This window comes from Nipponia nippon, unplaced genomic scaffold (assembly GCF_047370975.1).
Source record: "Nipponia nippon isolate SJK-2023a ecotype South Korea unplaced genomic scaffold, ASM4737097v1 scaffold_7, whole genome shotgun sequence".
Taxonomy (NCBI): Eukaryota; Metazoa; Chordata; class Aves; order Pelecaniformes; family Threskiornithidae; genus Nipponia; species Nipponia nippon.
This window is the reverse complement of record NW_028262391.1, coordinates 19,571,232-19,586,656: the sequence shown is the minus strand read 5'-3', so window position 1 is coordinate 19,586,656 and position 15,425 is coordinate 19,571,232. Positions and strand designations below refer to the sequence as shown.

The window sequence follows — 15,425 nt, the reverse complement described above, 5'->3', positions numbered from 1 at the left end:
ACCAAATCAACACAGTGAACATTTATGTTAATTCATTAAGCTGGAGAAGGCTGTGGGCAAAGGGGTTGGGGGTGAGTTGTTTTTATGTTTTTACTTCAGAACATATGCAAGTTTTCATTGCAACTAAATGCCATTAAAAAAACAAAACGAAACAAAAAAGGCGGCTCTTGAGATAAAATGAAAATGGGTAACTTCCAAATTTAAATACTGGTCTGATGCATGTGGCTTTCTTTTTAAAGCAAGTGCTGCCTTCTCGGATATTAATGGCTCTTTGGAAAAACACACACCAATGCTCATCAAGAGTAATAGGCAAGCTACTGTGGATTGACTTGCCCCTTCCTACATAAAAAAGAAGCAAAGCCTTTTACTGATTGGTATCAGCCTCTTTGGGAGGAGACGGTTCTGTCAGCAAAGGCCAAGATTTCCAAAGGCAGCACCCTGGGTAGTCGCAGGTCCTTCTCAGCCTGCAGCCACACCATGCAAGAACATCCTCAAATCTGCCAGCATCACCACTCATGCAATTGTTCCCAGTGATCTGGAATTATTTAAGTACTCCTAAGCTGCAAGTCCTTTCTTAAGTGAATATTTTGACTTGACAGGGTCAAAGTGGTTATATATGTGCAATAATACCAGCAGATCTAAGGGAATGGTAAGCCTCCAACAAAAGGAGAGGTGAAAAGTAGCTGTGCAATGGCCCCTTCATCTATACTTCAGTCAGAAGAGGACACTGCATTAACCACAGCCTAACCTAACATCTCAGGGGAAAGAAACCCCTTCTTTGATGGTCTGACAGCCTTCCTGCAGGGAGACCTGGTGCTTTGAGTGTCTGCCTTTTCCTAATAACAAGAATTCTGTCGAATGTGCACTGGTCCATGGAGTTGCTTCACAGAAGCAGGAGGAGGGACCAACAGGGACCTGACATGGCTTCAAGTGCAATTATCACTTCAATGTTTTACTTGGAAATCCATGATGTCAGTATTTTTCCAGTCCCCAAAAGAATTAAGGCTCTGCAAATGCTATGCACAAAAGAATTTCTATCTGCATAGAACCAGAGTGGAGCACAGGAGAGTCGTAGAAGAATTCTTCCTCGTCCTTCCTCTTGCACTGATTTCCAGACAATCATCTGGGCCGTTCTTTTTAAATTTTATGCTGAAGTCTTGCTATGGCTTCCAGTGATTTCACTTGCTCTGAACTCTTACACTGACTTAAGTGGAAGGAGGGCTGTATCCTGAAGATTCTCCAGAAAACTGAAAAAAGAGCTTTAGTGAAATAATTCAAGGAAGCATACTCCCTACTACACCTAATTACACTTGACTTTATTCTTAAGCTATGGTGATCCACAGCCATTCTTAATTACACACAATGGAAATATCAAAGAAACCTGGTGGGACAATTTGAGATATTTGAGACAGCTTACCAAGAAAACAAAAAGCCCCAAAAAACACTACAGCAGATAAAACAGTATCTAGTTTATTACATATAGAAAGAGATTTCCAGAATTTACAAACACCCACATTTTCATTCCGGGGAAAGAGTCAATTTGAAAAGTTCACCCTTATTTGTTTTCATTTTGTTTTGTGGTTTTCTGTTGGTTGTTTTTTTTTCTTTACAATATATACAATGGAAGACTTTGATTTCTTTTTTTCTGATTTTTTTTTGTCAGTACCTGTGCAATTGATGAATTCAAGTTGACACTTGTAAATACCATGTACAGTAATGTTTGTCTTCATTGTAGTTAATACAGACTATTATTTTACAAGGAGTACAAAATTATTTTTCTTTTGGAAAGAACTCAACTCAACATCAGGGTTATCTTACAACTGATAGTATCAGTAAATATGACTGTACAATCAAGGCCCAGGGACCAATGACTCATATTATATTATTTTCTGAATTACAATCTTAAAACAAGAATAGTACCCTACTCTATTCTTAGAAGCCTTGTTTTAAGCAGGTTTCCCACTCTGTTTACAACAGAATATAGTATACCTCAGTTCCACATCAAAAAAGATGTGCTGTAGGAAAAAAGTTACATTTTAATTAAAAAAGTACATGTATAAATCAAAACCTATGTTAAATATTTAATACTCTTCAACCAACATTAAGTTTTGTATGTAATAATTTACAATGATGATTTGTCATACAGGTTTTCAGCAGCAAATGAAGTTGTGTAAATGTGCTAGTAAAATACCCATTCTCACCATGACATAGTGGTGGGCACATCAGTTCATTGTGGCCAGCTAAGTCCTTACGGTAGAGGATGAAATAAGAGAGACTCATTGTCCAGGTGTCACAGTGCTTCTGCTTGGCACAACACAGGATGTGCAGCTCAGTCAACTAACTCCTGAGGTTTGTGTAAAGTAAACAAACTGAACTGGATGCATCGTACCCATTTACAGAGGAAGAGGAGGAGGAGGAGGAGGAAGTGAGGTCCTAGTTGTGATAGCATGAAACATTTATAGTCTTGATACCCATGAGTTAAAAGAAGGATTTGCTGAGGTTGTATAGGTCATCATTCTGAAATTGAAAGAGAAAGAAAATTAGCATCATGGGCATTTTAAAAGCTTTTCTGTAATTATTACCCTCCCCCTTCTTTTTTTTTTTTTTATTTCTTTAAAAGTGTTATCATCCAAACTGAAAATGTTAGCACCTTGAAAAATTATGGCATACACAGTTGAACTGTACTTAAGCATCTGAATCCCAAAAGCATTTAAACCAGATGTTGGCAATAAACTTCAAAGCAGTCAGAAATACATTTAAAACTTGCATGAGATTCACCTAAGCAGAAACAATTGAAGTGTCCACACTGATTAACTCTGACAAGCTCCTTTGACAAGAGAAAGAAAAGCTCAAACCATTAGCCTGCTGTTGGTGTTTTTACCCACTACAAGAAAGATTCGTTAGATACCAGGCTTCCTTGTAGGGCTCCCTGGCCACCTGCAAATGCCATGCCACGGCTGCATGAGAAGGATGACCAAGGAGTGGAGCATTAGGGGTGCAGCATTACCATTCCCTACTGACATACAAGTTACAAAAAAAATTGTATCCAGCAAATCCTGTTAAAGTCCATAAATTTATCTACATTCTGCTTCTCTCTCTGAGAGGACTGGGTGAATAACAAGGTCCAGCAATGCTAATAACGCACAGCACAGGTTTACTGGGGAATGAAGCTGCCTTTGACCCTGTCCCACCAGTCCTCCTCATCTCTTGGCTCCAGCCTCCCTGATCTAGCACATAGTGCAACTGTCTCTCTCAACAAGTCCTCTCGACTCTGCTTTTCAGTTGATTTTACACAGGCAGGTCACCAGTACAAGGGCTCTGATCACAAGCGACGTAGTGCACAGTGGGGTGCTCTCAGTGCCGATCCGCCTCGTGTCCTGCCGGCCATCCCGCGGCGGATGCTTCGGCCCCCAGCGGGGAGTGGTGTCCCTGCTGGGGGATGCAGGGCTGAGGTCGCACGCCGGGGAGCTGTGGGGTGCCTCCCGCTGCACCCGAGGCCCTGCCGCCATGGCTGGCCGCACGCAGGCACAGCGCATGCCTCCTGCCAGCCGCCGGTGTCAGCCCCGCTGCCCGTGGGGCAGCTGCGCAAGCGTACAGTCCCCAAGCCGCCGCAGACCGCAGCCCCGTCCTCCTCTTCGCGCTAGTCGCATGCAGCCATACCCACTGGAGACTGAAAAATGCACCAGTGAAATGAATACTATTTTTGTTTTAACTGGGGTTAGAGGACTACCATCATTTACATTTCAGGAGTTTCGCCTAAAATCTGATGAAGCAAGACTTAGATTTTACATAAAAGTCTGTCTATTTCTATATTCGATATTAACTATGCTCCTGAAAAGATAGGTAAACAGTACATTTTCCTCAGTACAAATAAAGGCTTCCCATAGACACGTTGAAGTAAAAAAAACTGAAAAGACCTCCTGTCCTATATTCTTTAATTGCCCAAGAAACAGAATTTACTTTGTGTGGTCCTTCAAGTGAAAGGAAAGTCTATCCCTGCAAATGATGTGTGGTATGCTGTGAAAACTCCCTGGAGAATTATCTCACAGATCTCTTATTTACTTTCAACTTTCTTTTGCACTCACATTGCAATCTACTGGAATGTTCCTACCCAAATATCTATATACAGCTTCACATAGCTTTGCAGCTTTCAACTACGTTAGACCTAAAATTAGCCAGTAATGCCATACTTTATTAATAAAGACAAGTGACAAAGGAGAAATGGCTTCATTTAAATGGAGGAGCAAAGTGTGCGTGATTTGCGTGCTGCAAATCTGAGGTGGGTGTTTCACACCCGGCTCCCATCCAGCAGGGCCAGAGGAACGGGTGGGTGCCCACCGGCAGGGCCCCACAGCCCGACCTGCCCTGCACGTACAGGGAAGGAAAGCAAGCAACAGCTTTTCTACATCACTAGACCTTATTCTGCTAAGAGATTTCAAGTACATGAATAATAATTTGCATTATCAGGGCCAAGTATTACACCTCTTCACTAGTATTCAGGTGATCTAAACTCAAATACATCATGTATCGAACAAAATGGCCTGTTCAATCCAGTTCCTCACCAATTCAACCAACATGGCCAAGAAGTCATCACCACCGCTACTAGCAGGCGTTCATTCCTGAATACAAAAGTCAGAAGAGCAAAGGAAGAGAGTTAACAAGTCTATATGAACAACAAAACACTTCCTAGAGGAATTCACTACGAAAACAATACTGAGGAAACCCACAGTTACAGAAACCCAGACGCTCGCATATTAACGCCCTGCCCATGCATGAAAAGAGTGAAAAAACACAGCAGGCTGGAACATCTAAGAGTTTGAGACTTGGGATGAAGAGCCAGAATCATGTAGGACACGAACTGGTACAGGCTGCATTTCATACAGACTTCAGCTGCAGGTACGACAGGATGCAGGGGCACGGAGCAGTTTGAAGCTTGTAATTACACCTCCAGGATATTCAACACATGGAAATCTATTCTGTCACCCTTTGATAAAAATATATCGGTAGCTTTTGTTTTCTTCTAATTTTGTGAAGGTAAAAAAAAAAAAAAAAAAATCACTCTCTTTGCTATGGACTGCCTGAAATTATTGATTGCAATTATTTGTTTTCACATCCCCAAATCCTCTGACAAATCTCTTTCTCTTTCCACAAAACAAAAGTTGTGTAACTGAGAATAACAACCCCTGCTACTATTACAGGACAGCAGTGCCTGTTCTGTCTGAATGCACAAAGATGCCTAGAAAACAGCCATTCTGAGAGCAAAGCTGCTCCTCCAAGTCACAGTCAACCTGTAAGGCCTTGGATCCAGGGAATTCTTGTTTGTGCTTAACTTCTAGCCAAAAGTCCCATCCTCAGTTTTAGCATACAAATGTTTTTTGCTGGACTTAAAAGAATATTTCTTAAATTTTTGACAAAACAATCTGAATCTCCTCTCTCCTCAGTGAACTGTTACAGTATGTTTCAAGGTGGAAGTACCTTATTTGGAATTGAAGTCATCAGCTGGATACCTCATTGTTTCTTATCAACAGTCATCAGCATTTCCTTAACAACATATAAAAACAGGGCAGAAGACAAGTGTTTCAATAGAGAGTGCTAGGACTGCAGCGAGCTGAGGTAAGGATCGTTAAAACTACTGACATCACTGTTGGCAAACAGAGAAAAGGGAAAACCTGTGTTTAATCTATTTCCTATTCGCCACAAGTTTCAGCTGGAGTCCCCAATAATGCAGTTTGTGGTTGACTTTATGGAAAAAATTAGTGATGCAAGAAAAATGTACTGAAACAAACAAGCATCTTTAAAAGTTACTACAAGGCACCTTTGACAAGCAGTCTCTGCTCAACATCTGTTACAACACACATGCAGATAACACTCACGCATGTTCCAGCTGGCAACGCTTTCTTCTCAAATCTATTAGTCCAGGCTGGATACGACACAGCTAGCTGTAGTTCCTATCACAGCTGAAGTCCCATTCTTAAATCCAACAACTAAAAATAAGTTGATCCTTCATTTTATTTCCATTATCGGGGAGCTGGAGAAGGAGAGGATGTACTTAAAATTTGAACTTTCTAAGAGCAGAGTGTCTAGACAATTTAATAATATATCTTTCCTGAAGTTAACAGAATTTTCATACATAAAATAGATGTGTTGTTAAAATACACTTAAAGTGTAATCCTCACTCTTTCCTTACAATCCGTTCTCTTTGAAAAGTAACCAAGGAGGAACAAATATATCAAAAGGAACAGAAGTGAAAACTCAAGAGATCTTCAAGCAAAGGACTTTCCAGTCACCAATTTAAGCTGCTATTTGCTATTAAGGGCCAGTAATGTGCCTTCTCCCTGTAACACCAATAGAAATGCCCTTCCAAATGGTCATTTCATTTCAAAACAAGTAAAATAATGCGGAGTTGCTGCTGAAGCTCCACGATCATTTCAGCAAATAAATGCAACTACTTTGTCACTGATTAATATGCCAGGACAAAATGCAGCTCCCGAACACCAGACCTGCTCAGCACACTGACACTTTTCCCGTGTTAGCTGGACATCTGTTTAGGAAACAACTCTACAGGTAACAGAGCCAGGTCAATGAAAACATGACTCCTGACTGAAGAAACTGCAGATTTTTCTAGATCTACCGAAGGAGGACCATTTCCCAACTCTGCCATCAACCTTGCTAAACCGAACGTATTCTCCAAAACTGTACCTATCTCGCCAGCATCTCTTTTGAAACCATGAACAACAAAGATTGGTTGAAGACTCCCCATCAAAGTTATAGTTATAAATAAAAGGTTTTAAAAGTAAATGCATTTGTTGTTTACTTTAGGATCATATAGAGTATCCTATTCTGTGTAGATTAAACAGTGATTTATTGCATAACGAACGCATCTACCTAGCAAAAAATAAAAAGCTCAGGAACAAAAGCTCAAAATAAAAAAGTAGCCGTTATGGAAATACACCAGCAGACTCGTGCAGAATTTCGCAAGTCGAGGTCTGCATGCAGCCTGGGCACCCTCCGTCTGGGCAGGTATAACCAAGTGTCTTCAGAAATCTGACACAAAGTAAACACATTAAGTAGTTCTGAAAAGCTCATTTACAGCTCTTGTCTTGGTGGCATTTGCATGAGTCATCACCTAATTATAATGAAACGGTCCACACCTACTTAAAAGCTGAATTTATCCACGTTTTTATGTTCACCATACTGATGATCACAAGTAGCGTCTGTTTACATTTTTCTTGGCATTACTAACGTGCGCACAGACATGGGAAGTATCCCATTCGGATAAATTAAAAACATCAACCAAAATTTAAAGTAGCTCAAATAACTTCCTTTCAAAGAGATGCAAATACATTGTACAGTTTCCCAATCTCACATGGACCGTTGAATGAGTAAAGGAATGCAAGAAGAAACAATGGTTGCTCTAGTATGTTAATTGCAGCCTGAGTACTAACAAAAGGAATTCAAAATAGAACTAAACAAGGTAATTACAACATTGCTATTTGACTTGTCAGGCTATAATCTACATTTAATAAGCCTAGATAAGCTTTTCTTCATTGTACCCCAAAATACCTATTTCAGATTTCTTGTGAATGTCATAAGTGGGGAATTACTAACGATTCGGTTTCACCAAGTCCTTTCCTATCAGGCTGCATAACTGGATTTGGTGTTTACATGACCTTTTTCTTCTTCATCTAGGTAATCATTCACTGATGGAGGAACCTCAGGACCACTAAGAGATGGTACAGTCTTTCTGCTATGAGTTCAGGCAAAATTCACTCCCTTAATGTATAGCATTGAAAAAAAGTCATCCTCACCACAGAGGAATATCTTCCTCTTTTCCCCAGAAAGAGAAGGGGGGGGGGAACCTAAGAGACTTTTAAAATAAGATGGTGAGCAGCACCAGGATTTCAGAACCCGTTTCCTGGGGTTTAAGTACAGTGGGAAAACACAAACTAAACCACACACATTCTTTGGATGAGCTTCTGCCCAGCAAAGAATTCATATGTTTGATTTCAACTTCACAGCATGTCAACCTGATTTAAACTCACTCAAGACAAAACTAAACCCATCACTGAGGTCAGCAAGAAAGGCTGCTGCCACAGACAGCAAGCCAAGGATGGCCTGCCCCAAGCACCCAGCACAGGGAAGTGACACCGCTGGAGGTCAAATTTGCCCATTTCCACCTGTAAAGAGGAGGAAATGAGCCAGCTCTCCGCAATGGTATATAAAGATACTGGAAAAAGTAATTCACCAAGTTTGTATGTAGAAAAATTATTTAAGGGATCTCCTCCTCTATTATACATAAAATCAGCAGCAGGTAGGGGTTTGAACAAAACTGACTTGACCCAAGTACTGAATTTCTGATCAAATATTTCATCTTTTCAATTTTGGAAAAAAAGTTACTGAGTTTTTGGTTTTTTTGAAGACTAAAAGAGATAAGATATGGCTAAGTCTAGAAAGAAAGAGCTTAAATTCAATAGTCTGTTTTGTAAAGAAATTCTACAACTTTTCCTGCAGTGATACAGCTAAGTGATAAAGCAAAACAACTGTCCAACAGTTGCAAGTTACAAAAAAAACCAAGATGCAGCCCATAGATTTTTTGTTTGTTTGTTTCTTATTAAATGGAAAATATGGGAAGAGTATCTTTCATTAAAAAGCGCTACTTTATAAAGTGGGACTTTCATGTTTGTTTCTTCCAGTTTTGTAAGGACTGAAGGTTTGGATCTTTCCCCTTCCTTTACCAACAGCCCAGCTGAGTAATCAGCTAAAGGTTGACTTCAGCTTACATGAAGAGAAATTCCCTTTGTTTCAGGACTGAAAATAATGATGTTACTACGAAGCCAGGGAATGCAGGATCTCATGAGATCAATACTCCAAGTTCATCCCAAATCTTCTCATAATGCTTCTCTAATACTCTTGGCAGCATTGTTTGCGTTTGATGTCCCTCAGATAAACCCACTGCTGGCCCAGCATCTTCTCCCCTCCCCCAGCCTGCAATAATGAGAAGGGATATCAAAACCTAAATGGGTATCATCTAGTTAATAGCTTCAGCCTTCACAGGACAACATTGCTTCTGTTTTTTAAGATTCAAAGAAACTTGCAAATTCAACAGCCGGGGTCATTCGTTATTTTGGAATTTGTACTGTTCAGTTGGCCGAGTTTTCAGAGCCTAACCCTGAAGAATTTGGGGCATTCACGCTTCCCCTGATGGCCCAATAACCCACTCCCAGTTCAAGAAAGCAATGGTGAAGCGCACTTTGCATGGTTGTATCCTTGAAAGAGGAAAACACTGCCCAGTATTTATCAAACATAACCATATACCAACCATCTTAATAAGGGGAATCCAGAAACACAACTTCATTATGCAATTTGTTTCTCAAAGGAGTTTTCTTAGCACAATTATTTTTTAAAATTACTTTTATGGTAGTTTGGAATTCAACAACACTCACCAATGCTGGGAATCATTACAACTGCTCTCCCTATGGGGAAGCAGACCTGTATGCCTTTAGATACACTCACACACCCTCGGCTTGTTAGCAATTTAAACATACACAACTAAATTTGACCAAACTTGAGTGCACTGAAGCTGTGCTCATATTGTACCAACTAGATTACACCAGCAGTGGAGCTCAGGAACACATAACACCCAGTACAGCTACCACAGAATCAGAATAGATCTCAGCTGCTGCATTTTCATTATCCTTCTGCGAATTTGTATTTCACATGCCTTTCCGGCATCATGGTCTGGTTCCTCATTCCTGCAGCCAAATGTTGCCACTTTCTCTTGTGCTTTTCCGAACCGACTTTATAATGCTAATTTTCTGCTAGATTTACTTTACTCTGACAACATGTTAAAAAACCCTACATAAATAGTCTCAACCACCTTGAAACTATTCTCATGATACATGCTAAATTGTGAGAGTTCCACCTTAAATTAAGGATTCACGCCATTCAGCTTAGCTAGAGCCATTTTCCTCCCAATGGACAAGTAAGGGGAAAAAGTAGAACAGACAGAAGAAAAATGGCATTTAAAAGGATGACATACAGAAGCCCCGCAGGGGGATAACCTGGCCAGCTGACCTTCCCTTTGAAATTTTGCCAGTGCAAATTAAGTAGCTAGTCTGCAGCACTTCTGGCAGCAGCGTGGGAAGGAAGTTCTGCAGCGATTTTGGATGAAACACTTCCTCAAATCCCAACAACAGCGCATTAGATATCAAAAAAGGATAATAAGGAGGTGCTGGAAAACACATTCTGAAAAACACGCCAATAAAACAGAGGAGGGGATAAGAACAAACAAAATGTCATGAAGTTGACAAAATTGTAACACGAAGTTTGGAAAGCCAAGGTAGAAGCAAAGCATCCATTATTTTGATACTGTTTGCTATACCTTACTACAAAAACTGTGCCATACAGCACAAATAACAGTTGAAAACAAATTAGAGCTAGTGCTTTAATAAAGTAAAAGGAGAAGGCCTTTGGTAAAAGGCAAAAAGCAACAGTAAAGTTCGTTACAACGTGAAGCTGTACTAGAAAACAATTATTTAACCACAGATTTAGCTTTTCACCAAGATACCACCATCAGTCTGACATCAAATGAATTACATTAACTGCTTTGACCCATTGTTTTCTTCTTCGTAGACCAAGATGATAACAAATCTTACAAGTCTACGACATTGGACATAAATTTGTTTCAGTAAGAATGTATTTTCATGTACATCCACATACATTCACAATTTATTTCTAGTTTCTAGTAATTAGCACTCATTTGACCTGACCTTTTTACCTTTTCTGTCTCTGCCATAAATTACAAGACTTCTCTAGGTGGAGTCATATGGCATTTTCCCTTTCCCAGCACTTCAAACCTGATGTTCAGAATCCTTTGACACTTAAACTGACAACTGAAATGCAAAGCATCAGCCATGCTCAAAAGCTCTTCAACAATAAAGTGCTGTGGTTGGGGTATATAACCTAGAGGCAGGCGGACAAGCACACAACTGGATGCAGAAAGACCTGGAATCTAATTCTGGTTCTTGGTTTGATTTGCTATATAGATTTACTCAAGTTACTTTGTCTTGGTCTCATGTAAAACAGATAAAACACCTACCCCATCTATTTTCTACATGGAATTTCCTTGTGAGCAGGAGGCAGTCATGACACCTCAAACACACACAGTCACTGTAACATCTAGGGAATCAGGTTTGTGCCTTCATCGTCCTGGATCTCAGCGTCTTGACTGAGAGATGAGAACTGCTACCTGACAGAAGAGCTCAGACTGTGCCAGGGGCCAGACTGCAGGGTGATGTGTGTCTTGACAGTGCCCACATGACGACAGATGCAGGGCAGCATCTGGACAAGGTGCTATAAATAAAACACTGGGCCGGCCATACAATGATGAGAATAAAAAGAACTGAAAAAATGCTTCATTCCCTGAACACTGCCTACAAACTGAAGAAGAATACTTTATGTGTGGGAAATATTAGTTTCTTACTATGTGGTCTTAAACTACAAGAATGCATATGCATGAGCATGGGGGCAAAAGTATCAGTGCTTAAGAAAACGATTAACATTTGAGAATTTTGTGACTGTATATATTGTCAAGCATTATTCCACATTAAAACAGATTTATAAAATTAAGTAAACTCTACATGCAAATAGAATTTTTAGCTGGAAAAAGAAACAAAATTCCAACATAAGAAAATAAACCTTTACTGGTAGAGCAAGATCCTTCTACTCCCACTGATTTAGCAATCAAGATACTCTAGACTGCGATGGGATTAACGTCAAAAACAATGCTGAGCACTTTAATGAGCTCTGAGGTAGTTCATGGCTAAACTATTCATTGTACCATTTAAACACTGAAACACTTGTTTGTATATAGATTAGGTTTTCAAAACAATTGTCATCCAATTTATTTCCAGAAACCATAGTAACAAGAAAATAGTTAATATAGGGCGATGAAAGGGCACAAAGGAAATGTAATTTGGATTCAAAACAATGGAGCTATCTCAAGTTTGAAATAAATGGACAGAGGAAGCAGCACCTGGCAGGCTCTCGGGGAGAAGGGAGCCCTATTTGGATACAGCTGTGAATTAAGTCCAAATTATAAAGACCAATCAGACAAACCAAGTCTTTTACTGCTGTTTCTTTAGAGTTTCATTCAGTGAAATCCTAAAAGCCTGAATGACTGCCAATATTAAATTTTAAAGTTGCTAACAGCTTAAATGGACGAATATTCACTTGTTCAGTTGCCATGATTTCAAACGGGAAACTAATCAACAGTCATGTTGATTATCTGATATAATTTTAACTCCAATCTAGCATTATGAAACTGTATAATTACACAAGCAAAAGTCAAAGTAGGTAAAAGTTTTTCTCATCTCAGAATTTGCAGTCAGACATTTTAATTCAATAATTCTTACTTAAATTCTTTTAAAAAAACATGGCAAGTGGAAATTTTTCCCATATAAAGAAAGTTTTTCACAACAGTATCAGTAAGAATCTCACTAGATGATAGATACTGTATTATTGTGACATGTAAATCTTCCATCAGTTGTCAAATCTAGTATTAAGGATAACCCTTTAGAAGCTATTAGTATAAGTCAACTGAAAATTAAAAGCATATAGTAATACAGATTAAAGGCTTAGCATGCACACAAAAGGATCTGTACATGATATCACATCTCATTAAGATGTCTTGGCTAATCAATGATTGAAAACATCCACTAAACACTAACCGTGACAAAATATATAAAAATTCAGCCTTATTACACTGTATGACCACACTACATCATCTCATAAAATGGAAAGTTCTCTATGTTCTCATAACCTACGACACGAACTTGTACCGTTGGCCACCCAGTCTTCTTAACCAAGAGAGGAATTTTTAACTATCTTGGACTGTTGATAGTCTCGGCGATTACAAAAGTAATTGATGCTACATTTAAACCTCTCCCCAGCATAAATTATATTAATCATCCTTTAATACCAACTTAATTCAAAAAGTTACTCAAAACACACATTACACACAACAAGGTCTCTTCCTGAAACACGAAGTTTAATACTACACTAGTTAAACACCAATAACGGTTTTAGAAATGGTTTGACAAAATAGTATTTGACAAGTAGTTCTTGAAACTGCTAGCCTTACTGACCATAGTAGTGCTTAAATTAGTGTTGATGATACAGTTTCCTTGATGTCCAAAACCAGGCATACTTTTGGCATTTAGCAGTTCAAAAACTAAAATGTGCTAGAAGGAGAAGCAAGCAGGATTAGGAAAAAGGATGAACTTTGGCATACAGAAGTAAAGGTCCTCAAGACAAATTACTGAGTCGGATATTACCTTGTGCTTCCTTTCACCATTAGGTCTTTTAACAACTGCGTATCCCACTACTGAAGCCTATGTTACAGTTCTGCCATACCACAGAAAAGCCATTGACTAAAATATCCTGAAAATAACTATTCTAGGCACATAAATATTTTCTTTTCCTTCAGAGTGACTGCTCAGTGGATTGCCCAACTGGCAGCTAAACATAAGCCAGTCAAGGGGCAAAGACATTCATCTGCTGCAAAGTAGAAATACAGTCAGCATAAAACCCAAAGACACTGAAGTGACGGGAGAGGAAAGGAGGGTATGGACAGCACAAGTAACACGGTCACCACGAAGACAAAGTACGTTGTGCCATACTCAAGGAGCCTTAGCTTGCGCTCGTTTCTTTGGTCTGGTTTCCTGAAGAAATGGAGCTTATGTAATTGGTAGAATAGAGAGCAGACCTTCTAAACAGAATGTAAAATTCAGTTTAACTTTGGCAAAAACATAAAGTTTCAAATACACTAAGCTGCTGTACGTTCTGTAAAAATCCATGGCTGAGTAAAGGATTCCTTTCCCGAGGCACAGTTTTAACCCGCATGTCCCACAAAGAGCAGAGAGCGGGCTGGTCAGCACCTGCCAGCAGCCCCCACGCTCATCTCAACAGTCCCAGCACCGCCCGGCAGATGCGCAGATGAAAGGCGGCAGAGGGTGCACTGCGGGCACGAGAGGGCCAGTTAATATATGTAAGACAAACCTATAGGAAACAGGGCTTCATTAGTTCCACTGCTCACAGGTCGCCTGTTTGTATAAGCAGTTTTGCTTCGAGCAGTGTTTTGTCAGTACTATTACTGTCATGTTATGCAAAGAATGTATTAAATTCTTAAATATTACATGAGATTTAATGGATTGCGTATCACATGTGGGAGGTCAAACAAGGAGGGTAATGTTCCATTCAGCCTTATAGATATAACTTAAAAAAAGCAAGCCTGCATTATACTTCAAGGAGCAAGTGCACATCAAACATATGCCTGAGATGGGAGAAGGCAGCTTGAAAAGCAGAGGGAAAATAAAATAAAACTTTAAAAAAAAAAATATCAGTGGTTGTGACAAGCAACAGTGCGATTCTCAAGAAAGTTCTCATCACTCTGATCTTTGTTGTAAAGGTAACCCAAACCACAATAAGACTGCAACCAAGCAGCTATGCCATTGATGATACCTAGTACTAAGTTACTTCCAAAGCCAATGCTCCACAATAAGGAAGTTTTACAGCACAGTCCCTTTTAAAACCTTTTCTGCTTTCAGAAGCTATCTATATGAAATTCTCCCTGTATCCCTCCCCTTATCCAACAGAATATTGCATTTGTTTAAATTCTTGTATGTGTTTGGAAACTCCCTGCAGCCCCAGTGGTAGGGACTCTGAATGTCCTTGCTACAGTAAGAAGAACATAAGAACAATGGCAGAAAGTATCTTGACTTCTACTTTCCATCTGTACCCTCATGCCAGAGCCAAAAATACTCTTAATTTTAGGTGCAGTTCTCTTAAATTAAGGCTTTAATTAAGAAAAAGCTAGTATTTTCATTGTAAAACTTCCATTTTCATGGCTTTTGGGGGAGGGGGTGGGGGTGGGGAAGGGAGGCAGTACACAGCACAGCAACCAAAGAGATCTCAGTCTGCATTATTTTGTCCATCTCTTTCCCAATAACAGCAGATTTCTCACATTATTAAAAAGTTTTTTTGAAGGTACATCACGTAAGGAACAAAAGAAAACAACTTTGCAACTATGTTGTCATATTGAAAATATATGTATCTTGCAGTTTAGAAATTTATCAGAAGGTACATTGCTTATCACACTTTTCTGCAACATTCTTCTGCTTTTCACATGCATTGTACAAAATGTAAGAGTCTAACACCACTGTCTATAAGTATGCATATATACAAAAAGAGCTGAAGTAGGCTACAGTAGCACGAAAACAAAAAGTTCAATTGCATTACTGGAAAAAACAAAAATCTCCAAAACCAGGACAGCTCCCTGCCTCGGTTAAAAAACAAACACCGACCCACCCCCAAACCTCCATATTGTCAGACACAATTTACGATTCCCAGTTCAAATTCCGAGGACT

At 39.5% G+C, this 15,425-nt stretch overlaps 1 protein-coding gene across 2 annotated transcripts in view; it reads right to left on the bottom strand.

The window, feature by feature from the left end:
* Nucleotides 1-1,454: 1,454 nt before the first annotated feature.
* IRS1 (insulin receptor substrate 1) overlaps nt 1,455-15,425 on the bottom strand; it is a 57,624-nt gene continuing 43,653 nt past the window's right edge. For both annotated transcript variants that reach the window (XM_087740587.1, XM_087740586.1), the window contains one exon: nt 1,455-2,517. The gene's annotated coding sequence lies outside the window, so the exon portion shown is untranslated. The remainder of the gene's footprint in view (nt 2,518-15,425) is intronic.